The sequence below is a fragment of the Euprymna scolopes genome, chromosome 46, assembly GCF_053919585.1.
Source record: "Euprymna scolopes isolate OS-2025 chromosome 46, ASM5391958v1, whole genome shotgun sequence".
Lineage (NCBI taxonomy): Eukaryota > Metazoa > Mollusca > Cephalopoda > Sepiida > Sepiolidae > Euprymna > Euprymna scolopes.
This window is the reverse complement of record NC_136527.1, coordinates 211,954,275-211,972,673: the sequence shown is the minus strand read 5'-3', so window position 1 is coordinate 211,972,673 and position 18,399 is coordinate 211,954,275. Positions and strand designations below refer to the sequence as shown.

The 18,399-nt window shown below is 33.5% G+C and overlaps 1 long non-coding RNA gene across 1 annotated transcript; it reads right to left on the bottom strand.

The window, feature by feature from the left end:
• Positions 1–11,744: 11,744 nt before the first annotated feature.
• Positions 11,745–17,547, bottom strand: LOC145270454 (uncharacterized). Its single transcript, XR_013865365.1, has 2 exons — positions 17,194–17,547; positions 11,745–12,314 (listed from the first exon to the last, which is right to left on the bottom strand). It is a non-coding gene; the product is annotated as an uncharacterized LOC145270454 (long non-coding RNA).
• Between the last annotated feature and the right edge of the window lie 852 nt (positions 17,548–18,399).

Genomic DNA, 18,399 nt, shown 5'->3' with positions numbered 1-18,399 from the left:
ACATTCTTGTGAAATGTGTGTTTTTTCTTATAAATAATGAAAAGTTATTGAAACATGAGAACTCAACACAAAAAATTCATATTTGAGAACAATTTGTAAATATTCTCGTTTTTTTAATCAAGTTCATTAAAATCGCACAATTAGTAAAAGCCATTTTTTGCAAAATATGTTTATAGTCTTATTCTAAGAATTTGCATTTATTTATATGAGAACTTCAAACTAGACAACATTACATCGAACACACTTGAAAGGACTCATTATTGATGCAACAATTCTAAATGAATATTGTCATAATAAAGAGAAAAAGAGAATAATATAATATTAGTAAATAAATAATCACAAAGACTATAATTGGGTGCAACTGAGAAAAAAATCACAGACATGGAATAAAACTATATAATAATATATATTTGTGTTATAGTCTTTCGTTCAGAAGAAGATGTATTTCTTGTAAGGTAAAAATCACCAAGAGAGCGAAGGTCAATGGGACAAGGTATGTTTCCTTTTTGTGTGAAGTGTAATGCAAAGATGTCTATTTGTCATGGAAAAAGAACTATATTTGTTCCGGTTGTAAACAGTATCGATATGTGTATCCACCCGCAAGCGGAAAACATCAGAGATTGTATACTAACAACACAGAAAAGAAAACATTATACATACATTAATATATTTACATGAACACGGTTACATAGACGCAATACAACGCGACACGTACATATGGACGTTATGTATATGTATATATGCATCAGTATACATTTTGAATTGTCTTCCCCGGCCTTTTGCATTATCAATTTGTTTACAAATACGAAAAAAATATTTGAAAAGACAATAACAAGTTATCTTATTAAAGATTTTATTAGAATATATTTTATTGAGAAATAGTAAAGGATTTTTTACACAGTAACCACCACTTACTAAGACCCAGAGGCCACTCGAGGATAAGGTTTAATGGGTATACATTAGTCAATGTGATTATAGCGTAGTAAAAATAAGTAGTGAGAATTTTGAAAATTGGATTACTTAGGTGACAGTTCATCAAGAACTTGTTTACGTTGGATTTGAAGACAATCAGATTGTAGTCAGCTGGAAAGCAGGTAATTTGAACTTCTAGCAGCTCCTGCCGAGATGCGGCAACAGTACTCCATCATTGGATGTACCTGGCTTTTATATAGGTAGAGAATTGCATCAGGAGTGAGAGATCTACTCATCAGATCGTTGATGATTTACAAAAATAACATTAAGTATCATTTTTTTCTCATCAAAAAATGTTTTTGTCTATCTTTATAAAACAATAAAATCAGTAAAAAATGTTAAAAATAAAATAAAGATTAATATTCAACACTGGATTTTAATTTTATTTCGACCGTTACTGTATTTTTAAATTTTTAACGAATCTTTTCTAATTTCATCTGAAGAAATTTTTGGCTTGTTATAAAATATATTTAAAACAATTTTTGTTGGAAATTATATATCTTTGCAACGGGTAATAAGTGTCCACTTTTTTCTGCCTGATGACCTTATTTTGCGCATGTCTGCCACCGTGCATAGCTTTCTTGGTGTCTGAGTGCCCGAGCAAAACGCGTTGAGCGTTTTAACAATTCACTATAATTACCCCCTCCAGCGATGCAGTTTGGTCTGAGTTGATAATGCAGCTGTGAGTCGATGGTGAAAGCTCTCTACCATCCAGTTAGCAGAAGGATGATAGGCGATTGTTGCTATGTGAGAAGGTTTGAAGGATTGGCAAATGTCTTAGAAGGTTTGTGATGTAAACTGGAAACATCTGTCAGTGGTAACAGTGGTGGGTACACTAAAGTTAGAGATCCAGTTCTCTACGAATGCCTGGGCTACGACGTCTGTTGAAATGTCATACAAAGAAATTGCTACTGGCCAACGTGTAAAAAAGTTTACCATGGTGTGCATGTTGCGATGACCATCAGAAGGTCGCAGTGGTCCAACAATGTCCAGGGGATCGTGGGAGAAACCTGCGTCAGGCACAGAGAAGCTGCCTAGGGTAGAGTTTATATGACGATGAACTTTTGTAGTTTTGCATGAAATACGTGCCTCACTTCATCTACGTATATTGCCATTCATGATAAGCCAAACAAATGAGCTGCGATAAGCTTGACGGTTGCCTGCTTGCTGGGTTGTGTCAAGTCGTGAATGTGTTGAAATACTTTCTTACAACAAAAATGAGGTAAGTAGGTTCTTCAACAGATATCGCACCAGATTAGCTTTCTGAAAAGGAATAGGAATCTTTTTCAACAGAATGTTTGATTTGGACATAAAGTCTGTCAATGCCGTTGTTACATGGAAAGGGATGTCCCCTTCCCCTGTAAGTAAGAAGTGAAAATGAAATTAGATTCAACGTTTATGCAAAGTTAAGAAATTAAATGTTAGAAATTAAGTCTATTCTATTTTGATAATTCTATTAGAAAGAGTTAAATATTGTTTATGTCAGTTAAAGATATATTGTTAAAAATAGGTTAGAATTACAATTGAGGATTCTGTTGTTCGCCAAAAATGTGTTTAGACAATCATATGTAAAGTCACGTGAAAATTAGTCACATTTGAAAACATACTTCTGACGTCATAAACAAAGGAGATTTCTCAATATAGGATTCTGTGGGTTCAGAGTTAGAGGCAGTCAGTTGATCAGCCAAGAGTTGAAAGGCAAGAGTTGGAAGCGAAGGTAGAAGAAGATAGGTCCAAGATGAATTCCTGACTTCATCGAATTCCGGCCGATCAAATGAAGAAAGAAATCACCATTTATGTTGTAACTGTTGTCTTGTGTCATCATTCATCGCAAACAAAAGGAAAATGGGGTTATCATTATTTATAACGAACATTGTAATCTTTCGAAGATTATGTGACCTCCCTCCTCTGTGTCCTTCATGTATCACCCAGTCCGTATTAATATGAAACCTCCAAGAATTGTCGCAGTCGTTGTCATGATGTAATATATATATATATATATATATATATATGTATATATATATATATATATATATATATATATTTATTATATATATATATATATGTGTGTGTGTGTGTGTGTGTCATTATCATTCTGTTATAAGAACTGTTATATATGAAGTTCCCAAGAAGCATCCTAGAACTGTTATAAATGTCTTCCCATCATAATTATCATTATCAGTGTTATATCTGTATTATATGTCCCCGTATTACATGAACCCATTAATGTATCCCGATATGTCCCCCGCTACACAATGACGTGTGTCATTCCTAAATCCAGATGTTTGTCAAAATTGTTGAGGTCACAGAAGCGGGAAAGGGTGTCAGCTACATTATTCATTTTTTCCTGGTAACTATTGAATGTCGGCAGAATATTGTGTCACAATTCTCTGTGTGTATGTTTACTAGAGGTAGAAGATGTAAGGTAAGCGATCAGAGGTTTGTTGTCGATGAAAATTGTGAATTGTCTCCCTTCCAACATAAAACAAAAATACTTTAATGCTAAATACATGGCGTGTAGTTTTTCACTGAAAATACTGTATTTGCGCTGAGTAGTGCCCAGTTTGACCATTTACCACCTGGTTGAGTACGGCAGAAACAACTACATCAGAAGCATTTGTAGAAATGCAAGTCTTACGTCATACGATGATGTATGTTTTTGGAGCACGCGAATTTGTACGTGTGCACTGCTTGATGCCAAGCAAGAGAGAAGAAGAAGGAGACGGAAGACTATGTCAAAGGTCACAAGAAATGCGCGCATATTAATTAGTTATCTCATGATTGTGCATGCCCCACTCCTTGCTCTGTGTCGGTGGGTTTGATCTAGACAAAGCAAATTTGCGGCATGTATAACGTTTTGCAATAATTTTATTGTTAAGTTACTGATGTCAAAATTAAATGAGCTTCATATGTTAATTTTATTCAGAGTTCATGAAAAAATAAAGTAAAAACAATATAAATATTAATAAATTGCTGAACACTTGTCTTTAGCGAAGTTGTCTCTAACAGATGAAAGAATAACTAAAAATATAAACAAGATAACAAGATTTAATGATAACATTTCTATTTAACAAAAATATTAACAAGACCACATATATTTCATGATAAAATTTTTATTTAATATTTTATTATGTGGATAACAAATATTTATTAGTTGAAAACACACTACATATAATATAGTGTATCTACAATAGTTTTGCTACAGTTGCAATTATTCTAGATAATTACAAATATTTTTTCATTAGGACAATTACTCCTACCAAAATGCAAAAACACAGTATATATAATATAGTTTATCTTTTTTTTTACATAGGCATCACCACTTATCAAGGCCAAGAGGTCACTCAAGGATAAGGGTTAAAGAGTGTACAGTAGACAGTGGACAATATAGTAATCATTAGTAATGAAAATTTGGTAAATTTGATAACTCATATAGAACGGCTCATCAAGAACTTATTTACGTTAGACTTTAACATAACCATATTGTAGTCAGCTGGAAAGCAGGAAAACGGAAGACAATTCCACAGGCGTGCAGTTCTAAGAAAGAAGCTTTGTTCATGGAATCTACGTTTAGGTTTAGGCACAGATAAAGAGTGGGGGAATTATTGATAGTGTGTACAGCTAGACGAGTGTTTCTTGTGAAAGTTTTGCGAGGGGGGACCATAGATTGAAGCTCAGTTGAACACTTTCCATGAAAATAACGATACATCAGAGACAAACTCGCAACATCTCTTCTGTGAGATAGAGGTTGCAAGGAAGAGAAAAGGACATCTCCTACGAGGCTACGAAGTCTATTTTGAACTCTATCAAGGCAGGACAAGTTCTTTCTAGCAGTTCCTGCCCAGATGTGGCAAAATATTCCATCCTTGGACGTACCTGGCTCTTATATAGATAGAGAATGGCATCAGCAGTAAGATATTTACTGGATCGATAGAAAGATCCCACCATTTTTCCAGCGGCCTTGGCAACAGATTTGATGTACGTGTTCCATTTAAGATCAGGAGTAAAGGTCAAGCCCAGAAGTTTGTCAAAACTTGAGGCCTCCTGAAGACGAGAGCCATTCATTTCAATTGATGCCAGATGTGGATCAGAATGCTGATGATGTAAAGACAGAAGCTTGGTTTTAGATGCATTAAAAGTAACCAGCAACTCCTTTCCCCATTGTACTACGTGCTCAAGATCAGAGGAGAGAGAATTGGAGAGACCTTGGTCGTTTACTGTCTTAGATGTGGTACCATAAATGGTAGTGTCGTCAGCATAAATGTCTACAAATGATGTAAGGATGTGATTTGGAAGATCATTAATGTAGATCAGGAAAAGAGTTGGGCCCAGGATGGACCCCTGAGGGACACCGGCATTAATACTGTGAGCTTCTGATTTTTGCCCATCAACTACTACTCTTATGAACCTATCAGAAAGAAATGATTTAATAATTGAGAAGACATTTCCAGCTATACCATAGCTAGAGATCTTATGAAGTAAACCTTTATGCCATACCCTATCAAAGGCCTTAGATATGTCAAGAGCAATTGCCCTAGAAAGGTGGCCTCCGTCAAGAGATTTGCTAATTCTGGTATATATTACTGTAAGCACATCTGCTGTAGATCTAGCAGAACGGAAACCATATTGAGTGTCACTAAGAAGGTTATTTTTGTTGAGATGGTTGATTACTTCTGTATTTAACACAGATTCTAGCAACTTACTCATGACGCACAGGAGACTTATTGGCCTGTACTGAGAGGGGGATGAGCGATCACCTGAATTCTTAAATACAGGGCATACTGATGAGATTTTCCAGGGAGATGGGAAACTATTCTCCTTAAGACAACGTTTAAACAGTTTTGTAAGTATGGGGGCTAATTCAGGTTGAAGTTTTTTGAGTACTATAATTGGAATACCATCAGGGCCAGTTGCTTTACTCGAATCAAGGTTTTTGATTAGCTTCGCAACATCACGTACAGATATACGTATATCACATAGCGTGTTTTCTGATACAAAAGTTATTTTACAGTTGCAAAGATTCTGCATAATTTATAATATTTTTTCATTTGGACAATTACTCCTACCACAACAAGTATATTTCTTTCGTCATAGTTTATTTGTTTTCAAGTTATTCCAAGATATTCACATTTCTTCTGTACCACTTGATTCGTCGACATAAATTTATATCCGTAAGTTTTTTTAAAGGATTAAGTACATATTGGTATTACATTGTATATTGGTAAATGATATTATGTAGAGACAGCATTTTTCAGGTTTTTGTGTGAAGAAAATTTATGTAGCTTGTTGTTATCCTAAGTGATATTGTTACAGCGAAAGGCTGTCCCCTTTCCATGTAAATAAGTATATCAGATAAGTGAAAATGAGATTAGGATAAGTCGAGACTCGAATCTTGTAAGCAAAATAAAGAATTGGAATGATAAAATTTAGTCTATTTTTAAATTCTATTAAAAATAGTTAGATATTGTTTATATCGTAAAAAGAATTGATTGTTCATTCTTTTGGAATCGGAATATTAAAAATGTCAGCTGAAAGAATGAACAATACAAATTAAAAATATATTTTAAAAAATATGTTAGAGTCATATGTTGAGAATTCTTTTGTTGTTAAAAGTGTGTTTCGAAAAACGTATGCTTAGCCACGTTAATTGGCACGTTTGGAAAACACACTTCTGACGTCATAGAAAACGGGGATTCTCAATATAGGAGCTAGAGTTAGTCAGATCAGAGGAGTTCAGATTTGTGGAGTTGAAGAGTTGAGTTAGCAGTTGAGTTGGATTGAGTTGGAGCTAGTTCTTTGGCAGCGAAGGAAAGAACATCAAACGATGTAGATCCAAATGTGAATTCCTGACGTCATCATCATTCGACCGGTCAAATGAATAAAGAATCATCTTTGTGTTTTTGTAACTGTTGTCATGTGTCATCTTTCAACACTCAAAAGGTAATGTGTTAAACATCTTAATATGAACATTGTGTAACCTTTACAAGAATATGTATTTCACCTCCATCTGTGTTATAAGAAATGTGCATCTATCACCCTCCTCTCTAATATGCATGTTACAAGGAAACATCCCCTCCCTTTTATAAACGTATTGTCTCCCTCATCGTTACTATCATGTAAAATTACAAGGAAAATCCCCCCCTGTTATAAATGTATTGTCTCTCTTATCGTTACGTTCGTGTAATATGGTTTTCTATGCAGGAATTTGTGATATTAGAATCGATCCAACAATATATTTAACATTAGACTATATTATAGGATGATAAGTTTCTTTGATTTTAATAAGGAGATTTGTGATGGTGTCTCTTCTTTCTTTTGGATCCTGCTGAAGGCTAATAATGTGGATATAGCGATGTTACTTGTGTTAAGGAATAGAGAGAGGGAGAGAGAGAGAGGGGGAAGAGGGGAATTATAATGTAGACACGTTGACCGGAAGTAAAAGATCAACTGATTTGAATGCGTGTGAGTCATGTGATCAGGTTAGCTGAATCGTTGAGATTTGATTTGGACTCAGAAGACAACAGACGGCTTCCTGTTCTCCTCCTCTTCACTGGGGGGACGAACGCTGACGTGTGTAGAAGAAGAACCCACACAGGCCGATTTCACTTTCCACCTTCTGCAGGACATCTGGGATAAGTGAAATAAACTATAGAACAAATTCCTTGTCTTGGAGTGATTGAATCTTCATCCAAAAACAGATATCAAGTCTCCCTCCAGGACGAGAAATTTCCAGATGGTCCAACATCGAAGAAGCAGAGGTAGGTTCTGAAAATACATGTCACTCACACACGATTATCTTTATGATACAACATAAATATATAATATAACACGTCATCTCTTCTAATCCATTATTAGAGATGACGAAACAAACACCCACAACCCTTTATTATAGAGCGACAACGTAACACTTGCTTTAGCAATAAAATTGGTAATTGATCAATGCCAGAGGATTTGAAATTGAAGAATATCATAATTTGTCTCTTATTTTTTCCAAAGTAAAAATAATTTCTAGCATCTGCTGTTTTTTTTTCTGGTTGATTTCTTTTACATTTTCAATCAACTGTGCTTCTTGATGTTGTTTGGGTCTTCATAGAGTGTATGTCTCCAGAATCATTCTTCCTCTTCTTTTCTTAGTGGTGTTTGAACTGTGGTAAACTGTGGTTTTCATTAGATTTCGGTACACAAATCAGGGGTTTTGATCGAACAAGCCATTGATTTGTTTAGTTCTAATTTTCTTGTCTTTACCCCTGATCTGTTCAGCTAATCCCTTAATTACAGTTTCATATTCTGCTTTCTTTTCTAGAAGCTGATGATCTTCAATGTTATATTTTCTCTCCATTCTATTCATTGCTTTTTTGGGAAATGTGGGGATTTTGTTTGGTCCACAGTATAGGAAATTATTTGAGAGCTTCTTTTCTGAAAGTATCTATTTGTCTTTGAAGCTTGATCTTCCACTTTGGTGTTTCAGTGAGATTTGGGGTTAGCTTTCTTTGCATATACCATGCTGCACAAAAGTTAGCATGAGTTATGTCAGTTAAGGTGAAATATAGCAGTGTTATTTACACCATAAAAAGTTAACATGAGTTATGTCAGTTAAGGTGAAATATAGCAGTGTTATTTACACCATAAAAAGTTAACATGAGTTATGTCAGTTAAGGTGAAATATAGCAGTGTTATTTACACCATAAAAAGTTAACATGAGTTATGTCAGTTAAGGTGAAATATAGCAGTGTTATTTACACCATAAAAAGTTAACATGAGTTATGTCAGTTAAGGTGAAATATAGCAGTGTTATTTACACCATAAAAAGTTAACATGAGTTATGTCAGTTAAGGTGAAATATAGCAGTGTTATTTACACCATAAAAAGTCCGAGGTTTATGTTTTGTAATAACTCTTTGAATTCCTTCCCAGTATAGAACTTGTTTAATTTGGGTCGCTCTTCAATCTCTATTGTTTTTCTTAGTTCGCTTTTATTTGCAAGCTTTCATTTTTCGATTTTCCCTTTTTTGTTTTATTTTACTTCACTTGAAGTTCTCAGAAATCAAGGGGCCCACAACCTGGGGCTAACACTTGAACTCTATATGAGATACATAAATATTCGAATGTTCCATATAAGTTCTTTATTTCTCAAACACTGAGTTAGTAAAGAAATTGAGAACATAATTTTCCTCTCCCCAATTAACTATTTTCATACGTTGTAGTATATATTTTATTTTGGTCTCTTGGTCTTATTGGATTCTAGAACAAGAATTTATCTAGTCTGGTGGAGTATCCAGATTCATGATTTAACTTGAGATAACATCACTTGGAGAAGGTGCACCATTCCTTATGAAAGCTAATGTGAGTAAGCCATAGTGAGGAGATCTTATTTGGGCAGCAAATACCATTTGATTTTGAATATTTGGTCAAGGTTTACTTCTATGGAAAAAGTATCCCCATCCCAGATTGTTCTGACAAACCCCTGTACAGAGAGACCTTAGACACTCGAGGACAGTGTCTAGTAGGCATTCAAGTTCTCTGTCGTAGGCATTCAAGTTCTCTCTTTTGTTTTATTTTACTTCAGTTAAAGTTCTCAGAAATAAAGGGGCCCACAACCTGGGGCTAACACTTGAACTGTATATGAGATACATAGATATTCGATTGTTCTTTATTTCTCAAACACTGAGTTAATAAAGAAGTTCAGAACATAAGGTTCCTCTCCCCAATTAACATTTCATATATTGTATTATATCTTTTATTTTGGCCTCTTGGTCTTACTGAATTCCAGGACAAGAATTTATCTAGTCTGGTGGAGTATCCAGTTTCGTGCTCTTACTTTGGGTAACATCACTTGGAGAAGGTGCACCATTCCTTGTAAAATCTAATATGGGTTAGCCATAGTGAGGAGATCTTATTTGGGCTGCGAATACTATGTGATTTTGAATAGTTGGTCAGGGTTTACTTCTTTGGAAAAAGTATCCTCATGCCAGATTTTTCTGACAAACCCCTGTACAGGGAGACCTTAGACACTCGAGAACAGTGTCTAGTAGGCATTTTCGCATGTGTGTCATTAAATTTTATTTATTGAAAAAAAGAGTATCCACACACTTTACAAGAATGTGGTTTTACCCGTTGTGTTATTTTACTTCAATTTTTACTGAAATTGATATTTGTGAAAAAGAATAAATAAACATTACAAGAATATGGCTTTTCGCTTTTTTTGTCTTATTTTACTTCAGTTGAAGTTCTCAGAAATCAAGGAGCCGACGACCTGAGGCTAACAGTTGAAGTCTGTATGAGATATATAGATATTCGAATGTTCCATTAAACCTTTTTATCTCTCAAACACTGAGTTAGCAAAGAAATTGAGAACATAGTTTTCTTCTCTTACATTAACCATTTTCATACATTTTTTTACAAGGTGGTCACCACTTATCAAGGCCCGGAACCCACTCATGGATAAGGCTTATTGTAAGTACAGTAAGTTAGTGTGGATATTTTAGAGTGTCTACTTAAGGGGGCGGTTCATAAGGAATTTGTTTACGTTGGACTTGAAGACATCCAAGTTGTAGTCAGCAAGAAGGAGGCAGCGGAACAGAGTTCCACAGGCGTGCAGTTCTAAGAAAGGAGCTTTGTTCATGGAATCTACGTTTTGATTTAGGCATAGATAAAGAGCGGGGAAAGTTTTTGACAGTGGATTCAGCTAGACAGGTGTTTTTTGTAAATGATTGGCGAGGGGGGACAAGGTAGTATATCTTCCATTTTGGTCTCTTAGTCTTACTGGATTCCAGGACAAGAATTTATCTAGTCTACTGGAGTACCCAGCTTCGTGCTTTTATTTTTTCCCAGTGTGTGTTCGCATATGTTTCCATAAGTTTGATCTTTTTGAACATGAGTATCCACACACTTCACAAGCATGTGGTTTTTCTCCAGTGTGAGTTCTCATATGTGAAACTAAATTTGATTTTTGAGAAAAAGAATATCCACACACTTGACAAGAATGTGGCTTTTCCCCAGTGTGAGTTCTCATATGTATCACTAATGCTGATTTTTCAGAACAAGAATATCCACACACTTTACAAGAATGTGGCCCTTCTCCAGTGTGAGTTCTAATATGTCTCACTAATGTTGATTTTTCAGAACAAGAATATCCACACATTTCACAAGAATGTGGTTTTTCCCCAGTGTGAGTTTTTACATGTGTCGTTAAATGTGATTTTTGAGAAAAGGAACTTGAACACACATTACACGAATATGGTTTTTCCCCCGTATGAGTTCTCATATGTATCACTAAAGTTAATTTCATGGAAAAAGAATCTCCACATACTACACAAGAATATGGCTTTTCACCAGTGTGTCTTCTCATATGTGTCACAAGACACGATTTATGAGAAGAATTGTATCCACAAACTTCACAAGAATATGGTTTTACTCCCGTGTGAGTTCTCATATGTCTCAGTAAATGTGATTTCATAGAAAAAGAATGTCCACACACTTCACAACAATGTGACTTTTTTCTGTTTTCCATTTTATTTTATATCAGCTGAACTTCTCAGAAATCAAGCGCCCCACTACCCTAACCCACTACCTGGAGCTAATTTTGAACTCTATATGAGATACAACGACATTCGAGTGTAACATTGAAGTTATTTATATCTAAAACACTAAATAAAAAAAACTGAGAACAAGAATATGCACACACTTCACAAAAATGTGGCTTTTCATATTCATCACTAAATTTGATTAACCAAAATTAGAATATCCACATACTTATAAAAATGTGGTTTTCCCTTTTTCGTTTTGTTTTAATCTGTCGACGTTCTCAGAAATCAAAAGGCTCAGTACCTGGGGTTAATACTTGGACTCTATATGGGATGCATAGATATAAGAATGTTCCATTAAAATTCTTTATTTCTCAAACACTGGGTTCGTCAAGAAATTGGAAACATAATTTTCCTCTCCACAATTAACCATATTCATATGTTTTTATATTTGTTTCATTTTAGTCTGTCCGTCTTACTTGATTTTAGGACAAGAATTTATCTAGTCTCGTGGAGTATCCAGTATCATGCTTTTACTTTTAGGCATTCAACTTTTATCTAGAACTTTTACTAGTAGGCATTCAAGTTCTCTCAAGTAGGCTTTCAAGTTTTATCGAGTAGGTTTCAAGTTAGCTCCAGTAAGCATTCAAGATGAGAGGGATTTTCAACAGCATTTCAGAGGATTTGTTAAATCGTAATGTCCAGTAAAATGTCTCCACTGATGTCGATGTTGTCTTCCACATAAAGCAATACTTTTCCATATAATCTTTTAAGAAAATCATTCCTGAAACATTCAATAAATGCCTTCAAGCACGAACATCTGAAAAAAAGTCAATATTCTTGGTATTTATATGAACGTATTAAAATTGTGTTTAATGTTGTCAGAATTATTTGATTAAACTCAAAACATTAAATTAATTGATTAAACTCAAAATCATTAAACGCAAAAGCATAAGAGACTAGAAAGAGCCGAATAACTTCTAGCATTATCAAAAAAGCAGTGGATACTATAATGCATTCTAGAGAAAATTATATAAAGTACTTTTATCATTTCTATATTGGTGGCAAAGCAGAAGCGTTGATACACACGCACACACACATACACATATATATAGTAATTTATAAAATATATATGGCGATTAAGCTACACTGAATATTCTGCGTTTCATCCAACTATAGGATTCGTCAGGCTTATGCTGATGGGTCTAAGGTCTGCTGTACAATTACTACACGATTCAACCAGCATGCTATTGAATTTGTTTTTCACTGGTAGAATCGTGTAGTAATTGTACACCATACCTTAGACCCATCAATGTAAAAGTAATAGTTCCATTGCTAGTAACCAGACCTTAGATAACAATAAAATATTATCCGAGCTATAAATAAATATGACGCAATAGTTACACATAATGACCTACATTTAATTATATCAGAAAACATCCCAAAGAAACAATTCATTATGCCTCCTCTGCGGAAAAGATGCTACAAAAAACTAGAATTTACAGTACCTGGATACGAATTTCTAGGACCAGGGACAGATCGCAAAAAATTTAAACACACTCCACGAAACAAACTCGATCTAGCAGCAAATTACACGACCTTGCAAACGACGATCCAGACACCACTACAGAGGACGCTGATGCTGAATTCATCCGAAACAGTCAGGACACAGGAATCATCAGAACTGGGATTGGACAAGTATTTCCAAGATAATACCGCCGTGGATGCTGCTGATAGCACTGACAATATACATAGGCCGCAAATGGACGAGGGTACTAATGAACAAAACTCGGAATCGTGATCTAACGGATGGGAGGGTATCCACATCGGACTCCACCTGCCCACAGCAACAAGAAACATCCAACGTACATACACACTAAAAAGAACATTCAAAAACATGATCAAAACCAGCGACATAACCTTCAAAAGCTACAAAAGTAACGGAAATACCAATACATCGGCGAATAAGCCTGGGCTCAACCGGAATCCGAGGACTACATCGTACCATACTTTATGACAACATGGGTAAAACAAAACCAATGGGAGGCAATCATGAACACAGCAACAGCATACAGAGGAAAAAAGTATAGGCTTCGAAATCAACGACGTCATCTGCAGAGAATGGCTAACAAAGAATAACGAGTCATGCCAAAATAGCTTGAAGCAAAATGTAGGAGGCAAAACAAAAAAATATCCAGGAACACAGATAGGAAATGGTCAGTATCGCCCACCTCTTGAAGAGAGGGATTCCTTCTCTGTAATAACCGTGGAGAAAGAAGAAGACAAAAAAAACAGAAAGAAAAAAAACTCGCTTCTCGCAGACACGTGGCTCATCACAAAGAACAATCCAATCACCAGCACCGAACGCAAGTTTATATACTATTGGGAAAAAGATATATCTGTTGAAATTCAAATATAAGTTTGTAACAGAAATTCAAATATAAGTTTGTAACAGAAATGAAATGAGTGTTTTTTATGTAATTTATTGGTTGATATTATGTGTTAATTATTACAGTGGGTGTTTGAAGGCTCGATGAACACAAAAGAGATATAAAAAATAGCAATTCACTAAGTGCATTATTCTCTCATTCATTGCAACATAACCACACTTTTGACTTTAAACAAGCAAAAGTAGTTAAATTTATTTCAAATAAACCGCGCCGGAGACTTCTTGAATCTGTGCTTATCGCAATTTCAAGCACTATTAAACAACATGGAGGTTTCTATAACATAGCGCCATTAATAAGTAAACTGTTATTAAAAGAACATTATTAAACTGTGGACACAGGTTAACTTTCTCACACCATTCAAACACCCCCTGTAATAATTAACACATAATCTCAATCAATAAATTACATAAAAAACACTCATTTCATTTCTGTTACAAACTTATATTTGAATTTCAACAGATATATCTTTTTCCCAATCGAATATAAACTTGCGTTCATAGTTTTAAATTAAATTAACGACTATATGACGTCACTAAAATTTCCTTCTCTTTAACAGCGCCAGCCTCCCTCCTTTTTGAATTTCCAACATCAATTTTCCGTTTCTTTGTAATAGAACTGCGTCACACTGTGCACGTGAAACATTTTCAAATATTTTGTACTGGTATATTTTTGGGTTTCTTAATCTCATTCATCCAGAGGAAGTCTCGAAATAAAGACGAAACGTTGATGAACACATAATACGGTTTGTTCCTTTTTATTTTCTCTCTCTCTCTCTCATATATATATATATATATATATATATATATATATATATATATATATATATATATATATATATATATATTCAAGGATGAAAAAATCAAAAGTAAAAACGATTGAATTTCAATGACGTTGTAAATATAAAAAGTAAGATATTATTTCATTCAATTAAGGAAAACTCAATTATGATAAGTTGCTACAAGGAATTTTTTGTTTTAGTCTTCAAAGACACTGGCAAACAAGTACTGATTTCTGGTCTTATGCAATTGTATTTAATAATGTATATATATATATATATATATATATATATATATATATATATACAAGAATAGATATACGCCCCATTCATCACCCCCTCTCTTTGCCAAAACCTTGAATTCTTTAAATAAGGATCAAATCATGGATGCTTAACTCCTTTCTGACAGACAATATGGATTTAAGCAAGTGTGTTCCAATGCAGATATCCTAACTGTAATCCATGTACATATGTATGCACTGGATAAAGCAAGGGGGCTAGAGCAGTAGCTCTAGACTTATCTAAGGCCATAGATAGTCTGTTATGAAGATTTCTTTTTAAAATTAAATGTTATTATATTAATGGATGAACACTTGATATAATCAAATTCTTCTTTTACAAGCGAATGATCCAAGTTTTCCTCATTGATCGTACGTCAGAACACGATATAAATGCAAGTTAGCTATAAGCGTCAATCGTTGGACCTTTAGTATTCTTTATATTCAGAAATAACTTCCCTGATAAAATTGTCTCAAAAATGCATACGTTTGCTGATGAAATCACGCTATATAACAAATACAAGGAAAATGCTTAAACTTTAGTACAAGAAAAAACGACTGACCAGATAATGGCTCAGAAACGAAAATTAAAGAAAATACTTGCATCTCATATATGTCTTATTGACACTTTTTTGCAAAATTTTTTATGTCCAACTATATTTTTATGATATCTTTTAGTTATCAAATTGTTAGGTCAACATACAGAAGAGTTAACACCGGTTGACTCTAATCCCCCCCACAAAGTGTAATAATAATAAAAAATAATATGAACGCCCCATCTCATACCTCCATTCGCTAAAGAATTGAAATCTGCGAACGATTACATGTTTTCTTTACTGCTAACTGTCCAAGAAATGAGGGCTCATTTACGATAAATCTATATAAGAAAACAATCTCCCAGTCTAACATTTTAAATGATATATTTTTTAAATGCCTTCTCTGTGGATATTTTAAGGCTGTTGAAAAGTAATAGCACCACATACTTTTTAATTACTTTTAAGGGGTAAATTACCGATATGTTTTATACTGTGGAAACTTTCTCCACTGAAAGGTAGAGGTTAACAAGGATTTTTCAACAATGGTTTGTTGCGACCTGTGACTAGATAAAAATTGTAGAACCTTGTCGGTCTGTTAATAAGGGTAATGATTCAATTTCCTTCAACTCCAATCCCAAACTGACATCACAAGAAAAATTCTGTTCACTCCATCATTCTTATAATCCAGTTAGCCAATCAAATAAGTTAAACGTAACAATTACCAATATAAAGAGTCATCATCCACACAAAAGGTTTCTGCTGCCCCTCTTCCTGAGAGTCGCAGGTAAGTTCTTCAAGTTTTCTCAATAATATATTAAGTTTCTGCTAATTGATGATGGCCAATGTGTGCTCCTTTTATGCATATACATTTTTTTTTAAATAAAGTGATGGAGAAAGTGCAGTGGGGGTGGGGGACCACCCGAAGATTTACCTTTAAGAAGTTGATTTTTTTTTTGTATACAACTGTTTACAGGTGTATTCAGATCTGCTTCGAACAAATATAACATTTTAAATTCTCGCTGACAAGAATAGTAACATTGTAAAAATACAATGCTTTCTATAATAGCTTTTGAGCAATGCCTGCTATCGTTTTTAATATTTTTTTTAACAAGGAAAGAAATTGTTATGGTATATATATTTTTCTAAACAAGCGAAAAAGAAAAGTGTGAGGGAAGTCTTCTTTTTGGTTTTTAATGAACTGATTCCTATTCAAATAACAAACAAAATTCTTATTCAAATAACAAACAAAATTCCTATTCAAATAACAAACAAAATTCTTATTCAAAAAGCAAACAAATTTCTCTAGCAACAAAACAAAAAGAATACAAATCAAAATGTTAAAACGATAATTTTTTTGTGCTCAGTTGTCTAACAATTCGACCAACTTTGAATTAAATTATTGTGTAAACGTTATTATTTTATTAGAAATCACTAGGTATATTTTTTGATAAAAATCTAAATGTGAGATTTAATGATATATTCTAAAGAGGCTTTTTTAAATCCTAAATTAATACTTTTTATTCACGTCCTTTTGTTTGTTTTGTTGTTTTTTTTATTATTCAATTGAAATTAAAATAAAGTTAATTTAATATTTAAGAGTATTGTTAAAAGTATTGAAGCACAATTTTTAAATGTAAAAAAAAGAAAGAAAGAAACTTACCTTTCATTCCAGGAATTTAATACGAATAAAAAAAAAATCAGGATGAATTCGATTTTTCTCTTGTGTTCAAAACAAAAAAAAAGTGTTTTGCTTGTAAGGATTTTTTTAGTGATTTAAAACAACTTTGTTTTGTGTGTCCAATTCATAAAAAATAAAATACATGAAAATATAAAAAATCAAAATTAAAAGATGAAAAACACGATTTAAACGTGAAATTATTATAACAAGAAAAAAAATAACTGCTTCAGACCAAAGAACTTATGTTCATCGTAAAACGGTGTCATCATTATTTTGTTCCTCGTGTAAAAATATGGAGAAATAAAATCAGGTTTAGTTTTTAAGACAGAACATTTCATTCTTATTTGGATTAGCTGAACTACTGTTTACATTCAAGATGAGAACAGTAATATATACATGAATGAGAATAGTTGGAATAATCAAATAATCCTCATATAACAATTGCAAAACTGAATATTCACATAAACAACTCAAATAAGAAGGAGGAATTGCATAAAAGGTCAGTCAAATAACAAAAAATGATTTGAACCAAGAAACAAAACTATAACCACATGATTCTGGCTTCACTTGTCATGGGTTGCTCCCATGTATTACCTCATCCTTTGACTCCTTTGATAGAGAAGTAGTGCAATGCTGTAAAATGGCCCGACTCGCAGATGTGAATATGAGAAAAAATAAAACAGAACACAAATCGATACGTTACAACATTCTGTTTGCCGTGTAATTTGCTTGCACCCTAATTGTTATATATATATATATATATATATATATATATATATATATATATATATATATATATATATATATATATATATACTAGACTACCCGTGACTAGTTGGGTCAGTATGTTATATTAGCTATAGAATTCCTGTATGAGCGTGACAGTGACACTTATGACGTAAAGAGAATAGTTTTTTTTTTTTTTGACATAACAGAAACATTTCTATGAAAGTATATTAAATTGAAAAAAGAATATATATAGATTTCTATGACGGCATTAAAAAAAAAGCGTTAAAACATGTTTAAAAGAAAGGAAATGAACCTTATACGATTAATAATGAAACTGAATTTTATTCAATATAAAACAAGTTAGAAAAGCATTTCATCCAAGGCATGAAAATTGTTAAACAAAATGTTTTTACTATAGGCTTTAAAAATAAAGGTACAAGATTCAATTTGAAATTTATC